The following is a 6,561-nucleotide window of genomic DNA, read 5'->3' as shown; positions in this document are numbered from 1 at the left end:
TCCCCCTCTCCCTCTCTCTCTCTTTTCATTCTCTCCCCCTCTCCCTCTCTCTCTCTTTTCATTCTCTCCCCCTCTCCCTCTCTTTTCATTCTCTCCCCCTCTGCCTCTCTTTTCATTCTCTCTCCCTCTCCCTCTCTATTTTCATTCTCTCTCTTTCGCTCTTTCGATGTCTCTTTCATTCTCACTCTCATTCTTATTCCTTCTCTGTACGGCCATTACTTCCAATTGATTTTTGATGTCTGGAGGATGAATAACTAATTCCAATAATTATATATCTCTTTTTATTTTGAACAATCAAATGAAGAGCAAACCCAAACAAACAAACAAAAACAGTACCAGGTCCTCAGGTGTTCCACTTCTATGTGAATGATCACAAACAGTAATCCACGGCCAGCCAGAAGGTGGGGGCGTGGCACACTCGTTTGCTTGATGGATTGGAGGCTAGTTTAGATAACGCCTCGTACTAGAAAAATGCTGGAAAAAAATCTGTTGAAAATAATTACCGTCATTTCACTCCCTTAATATGCACTATGTAAAACAAAATTCTGCGGAAAATAAGATCACAAGCAGGTAAAATTACTGCTAACACAAGCAGGGTCGGTGGCAAAGTGCTTCGAGGGAAAACAGGTGAGGGGCCACCTCCGCACTTGGCGCTTAACAAAGGAGAATGGATATAAACAAGATATTTACAATTTACTAAATTTCCAATAACAAGCACATCACTTATCAAAGTCATATACTATGCAATTTCTAAACTCTTTACAATGCCCCTCATTTACGCGTAAGTCTCGGGAATTTATGCAAAAAATAAATTGCCTGGTGTAATTCTCTACAGATTTTTAATCAATGTCCCCGAATACTTTGTATTCTTAAGTCTTCCATTTGAATTCCTCATTTAACGTAAATATGTTAAAGGTTATTAACTTTCTGAAGCACACATTCCTTTCCATAAATGTAACTCCTGGATTGATCTAAGCAATAGCAAATAATTCTTTCTCAATAGTGCCATATCATCTTTCCTGATCTAGAGGTTTATAGCTTGTATATGCATCTTGGAATCGTCTGGCAGACAAGATTGGCTTAGATATCAGCTCAAGTTTTAGTTCTTATCATATTTATTATATTCTCATCCCAATAAAGTTTATTACTTGAATATTTTCTGAACATTCAATTCATAGGAGCAGCAATGTTTGCAAATTTAGGAATAGATCTTTAAAATGGAACAATCCCCAGAAATTATATCCAGTCCTTTATGGTTTATGGTAAAGTCATAGAAGAAACTGATTTTCCTTGGCCCTATAATGGTTCAATTTCGTTTTCACCCGATGAAAACAAAGATATCTGAGTTTAGAGAAGCCAAATAAATACTTGCTTATACCAGCTATTAAACCATGATGACGTAATCTCTCCAGTGCGTCTCTTCTCTTAGATCTTGTAAATGTTCATCCCAATTAACATTGTGAACAACCAAATTATCATGATACTCTGTATTTTTAAGACTATCGACTGGGCTCGACTTGTGGCCAAAGCAAACTTATGCTCCATATCCGACGGCTTAATTTCAGCTTCAACACAAGTGCAAGATAATTTCCGAAATACTTAAAAGTTAGTCCTACTACGAGAGAAATGTCCATCAGTTAAAAAATAATGTGTTGACGTCAACACACTCTTGAACAAGTTTTGTGCCAACTTCATTAATTTTCTTGCTTTTGATAGACTCGATAGATCAAATCATTGCACATTTCGTACTTCACAGAACGTGAATTTACTTTCTTTACCATTTTCTACTCTCTTCCTTACCAAATCAAAAGTTTTATAGTGATTATGTGCTTCATGCAGGGCACTTTACACCAATCTATTTGGTTGCTCTTGTTTGAACCATGGACATCTGTAGAGTATTGACGAGAACTTTCGCTTCATACCTTTTGATATTTGGATGCGAGTAAGGAATGGAGGTTTGTTAGGTATTTCGGTTAGGTCATGGGGACTACGGCAGAATGTTAGGGTAGCCAAGTCATCAGTTGCAGGGCTGGGGTCATCAGGACAGGATATACTCGAGATCTCCACACCTGGAATGTATACTATTAAAATTTCTGCAAATTTGATGGCTGCAGTCATAGCATTTGTCCATCCATTTCCCCTGCACTATAATGAGAATTAACCAGAGCCGCTAACTATGAGAACAAAGCATTTACTGTCAAGTTTATCTTCAAGAGTTTCATAGAGAGAGAAACCCATTAGTATTCACACAATACAACTGCTAATTTTCAATTCAGCGTCTCAAACAAAAGTTATTCTCACGAGAAATAAAACTTACCTCGGAAATTCCTTTGGCCATCAGGGCAGTTTGGTTTAATATGTCCGCTTTTAACACAAGCACGACTTAACCATTATTACTACCCTTATACTTATACTGCATGAAAGTTTTAGGCAGAGGAAACTTCTGTAACTTGCACGGCATAAACAGGCACTCCTATACCTGTCAGCTGCTTCTACCACATCACTTGCTCTGGAAAATTAACGTTCTTTTAAATATGTAACTCAGGATTACAACAGTTTGGAAATTGTTCCCTTCAGAAAATCAGACAATTCTTATACACATTCCTCAGAGAAATACAGCTTTTTAAGCATTGCTCCACTGAGATTCCTCCACAATATATTTACACTTTTTCCTGTACATTCTCGAATATGATGAATAACTTCTTTAAAAAGCAGGTTTAAAGTTTTTCATTATCATTAACAATTTATTTAGGTAAAGACGTATATCTGAAGACCACATCCAGATGAAAAGGATCCAAAATATGTGGTAATCATCTTACTTTCACTTGTAGATGAGCCAAGATCCAGATCTTATTTTAAAAAAGTCGTTCGGCATTCAATTGAACGGCGACACCCCCTTTTATAAACATAAAAAAGGTGTTTTCCAATGAAATTAGATTTTCTCCAAGAGAGATGAATTCATAGTTTTGTAAACAACCCACTATAGAGGACACGTGGAGAACTGGGGGTGAATATATAGGCGAAATATAACATGAAATGTATGAAAAGCAAGAGAAAAGTGAAAGAGAAATATTAAGAGATATGGAAAGCACTTGCATACCGCGAAATAAAGTCTACGGAGTTTACACGCCGATATTAAAAACTCTGCGGAATTTACATACCGCTAATCCAAGGTTACTATGCAAATGTCCTTAAAAGAGTGTCTCAACGCCTATACTTGAGCATTACACCCTTGTAAGTATCGGTGAGCATCTTGAAGCTTTGAATAATGTCTATAAGTGCTACACTGAAGATGGATCTTCACAGCTTTGTGTACAAAAACAATTTTACAACACCAGGATTACAGGCTGGGCTAGTATATTGCTAAACGAGTTGTCAGGAATACTCAGCAAAAATATTATTTCATCTCTAGGCTCAGGAGTAATGCTCTGCAACTAATAATGCTCCCCAGGCTCTGAACAGGCTTGATAAAGAAGCTGGATATACAGTAAATGATGAATAAATGTACATCGCGCAAATGAACGAGGCCATGTTATACAATGTGTGTGGAATCCCTACACATGATCATGATGACTGTCTACTGAAGGCAGCATGCAATAAGGCGAGGACATTGACTTTGTGCTACCTCTTGCTAAGAACCTCCTGCAGGGGACTTGATTGTGCTGATAAACTCTCAAAGACCTGAAAGGTGTAAGAGCAAGACATCTGATGTTGCGACCACAAGGATTAGGCTTAGATGCTGACATACAGGTCAGTTCAGAAATCAACATAGGAGAAACTGACAGCAGACTTTGCAACCAGGAATATAAACGAACACTTATATATTATAAATCAGAATGTCATGTGGTACAGCTTTTCACCTTGTGTTACGTGTGGAGAGTTATGTAATTATATTATATACAATGTACTAGAAGATTCTGTTTGATGCTTCTAATCCCAATTAATGCCCTAGCTAACTCTTCTTCCTCAATGGTTACATTCGACATACCCTATTTTGTCTATTTCCCAGCCAAGGAGTTCTGCATCCTGGACCCCCATTACATAGCTTATATATACTTCTATATTTACATTGTTGCCGGGGTGGGTAGAGTCGACCGTTGCTCCGAAAAGGGCGCACGGAAAACCGCTAAAGCTTTGTGCCGCAAACGGTAACCAAAGATTCCGTGGCTGCAGTAATTAACGGAAATTATCATTATAGTCATTGGGAGATGATGATAGTTATGGAAAGAGGGATGATATCTAGACACTGAATGTTAACTTCCTTAATTTCTTACTTGACAAAACCAATGGAATCTTGTACGCATTTCGGATTTTTCATACAAGGCTAGTACGAATCCTTTGAGACAAACCTGGGCTTTTTTTCATTGCTGTACTCTCTATCAGTTAAGACCTGAAGTCTTTCTCTTAAAATATCCTAGTTCATTAAGGTTGACTTGGATTTCTTATTTTTCGAGACTCTTTTAATCAAAACTACAAGACAGGAACATATTCACAGTAGTTTATCATCAAAAATACAAAACGGGATCCAGTAAAAGCATCCCCTAAATATATCCTGAGAAAATGGCGGAAAAGAAGGGGCTTCAGGGGCTTCTGAGTCTGATACTAGATGGAATGATCTATGGTGGTGTGTGAATAGCCATACTCGAGCAAGCTGCATCCACCCTTCATTCATTACTGACCCTAAGGCAATTTTTTCCTTCATTATAGGTGTCAGTATATCAGCAGACCATCCCGGCATCTTAACTCGGCCAAATTAGTTCTCCTCAATATCTTAGATAACAACCTGTCCCATGATGGTCTCACCGTAGTTAACCTCCAAGAAGTAAAATTCCCATCCATCTCGCCTAATTCGTCCCACAAAATCCCACGGATTGAGATAAAATTCCCACAAATTATTTTGGGCCTGTAATTATTGAATACAAATTCACAAAACAATACTCACCCTATGTGCATTTAGTGTGCTTTCTACAGGCCCAAGTCACCTTCCAAGGCAACAATTTCGTCTCCTGTTTCTTGATCTTCCATCCTGGCGGATCTTCGTTGGACATATTCTTGATAATTTTAGTGGTGGGTGTGAAACTTGTGCACGATTAGTCCCTCTTCAGTCCGTATCGAACTTGAAGAATGGTTTCCATCGATCATACCTTGAAGCGATTCTTTTCGTGTTCATCTGAGAAAATATGCTTCCAACTGCTGCATCAGAATACGGTAGGGACAGATGAGCAGGAGCTAATGGAGACATAATAGGGTATGTTTGTTCCCAACATTATTTCTCCTCACTGACTTCTGCCCAAAATAATAAAATATCAGTAAATGTCGAGCTGGTTACTTACTGTGCCATTATATCAAAAGAAAAGAGGGTAAATTTCCAGTTCCTCGCAGCCATCGAATTTATTTTTTTCTTTGCAATTCTTCCTGATGTATATTACGCGTATTTGCTGTTTTCCATCGCGAATGACTGGTTCAGAGTTGTTTAAGTACCGATAGTAGGGAAGGGCATGAAGTATATCAGGGAAATTATGGTCTGATAAATATGCACTAAAAATATGTAAAAAAACAACAAAAACGTTTAAAATCGGTGGTGTCCGCCATTAATCAAAAACTACGTACCGAAGCGCCAACTTAAGAAAAAATCTAAGGGAACACATTGCCTTTTGACAAACCCTGTGGTAATTCACCATAAACTCCACTCAACCCCCTAAAGACGAATACTACTGTCACACTTTCATTTTTGCCACAGTGCTGGTCGAAGAATACCCGACTTTATTTTCGATGGCTGTAAGAAATCGAAAATTTACCCGCAGTTTGGCCGAAATGTGTATACACCGACGGACGTGGAATACTTCTGTATTTTGTAAACACTTACATTTAGAATATTGGTTAACGTGATGCTAATATATTCACATTTCATGCGATAATCATAAAAAAATGACACTTTAATAACTATTTAATACTGGCAAAATATAAAAGACCGATCGCGGTATTTGTAATTTATATGAATTATGTCCCTTTCTTATGCATTATTTTCGCCGTCTGCCATGATTGTTATACAAGCCAAATAAATGCATCTGAAAGTACCCATATTTCATTATATTACTTTACCTATATCCATTTAGGTAAAGTTTCCGCAATTCTATAGATGAAAATGCCTCGACCCACCACGAATAACCCTCACACTGCGCCATGATGACAGCAACTGAGACTTTGTTTCATATATCCCTCAGGATAGGAAACTAGGACCGATAATGACGCGACCACTCAATAGAGGGCACTATAATTATACTGTAAACAATCGGGAATATTGCGCCATCTATCGAGAGAACAAAACAGCGCATGCAGGTGATTCATTGGGGGCTTCCAGTCCACAATTCGTCAGTAGCCGCAAATACGTAAACACAACCATGCTTGAGCTTCCGGCCAAGGATGGTGGTCATCGAGGTATTTTGCACAGGATATGTTTTGCACAGGATATATTTTCATACGAAATATGCCCCGAAGTAGAACGAGGTAGCACGAAGTGCCTTAAAAAGGGACCCAGATTATGGGGTCCAGGGATGGAAG

At 38.3% G+C, this 6,561-nt stretch overlaps 1 long non-coding RNA gene across 1 annotated transcript; it reads right to left on the bottom strand.

The window, feature by feature from the left end:
• Positions 1-326: 326 nt before the first annotated feature.
• Positions 327-5,630, bottom strand: LOC122248156 (uncharacterized). Its single transcript, XR_015191876.1, has 3 exons — positions 4,943-5,630; positions 1,923-2,509; positions 327-474 (listed from the first exon to the last, which is right to left on the bottom strand). It is a non-coding gene; the product is annotated as an uncharacterized LOC122248156 (long non-coding RNA).
• Positions 5,631-6,561: the final 931 nt, after the last annotated feature.

The sequence above is a fragment of the Penaeus japonicus genome, unplaced genomic scaffold, assembly GCF_977035675.1.
Source record: "Penaeus japonicus unplaced genomic scaffold, GWHDUDI00000001_assembly GWHDUDI00000019, whole genome shotgun sequence".
In the NCBI taxonomy this organism is placed as follows: Eukaryota; Metazoa; Arthropoda; class Malacostraca; order Decapoda; family Penaeidae; genus Penaeus; species Penaeus japonicus.
Note: the sequence above shows the minus strand (reverse complement) of the source record. Positions and strands in the feature narration are given on the sequence as shown.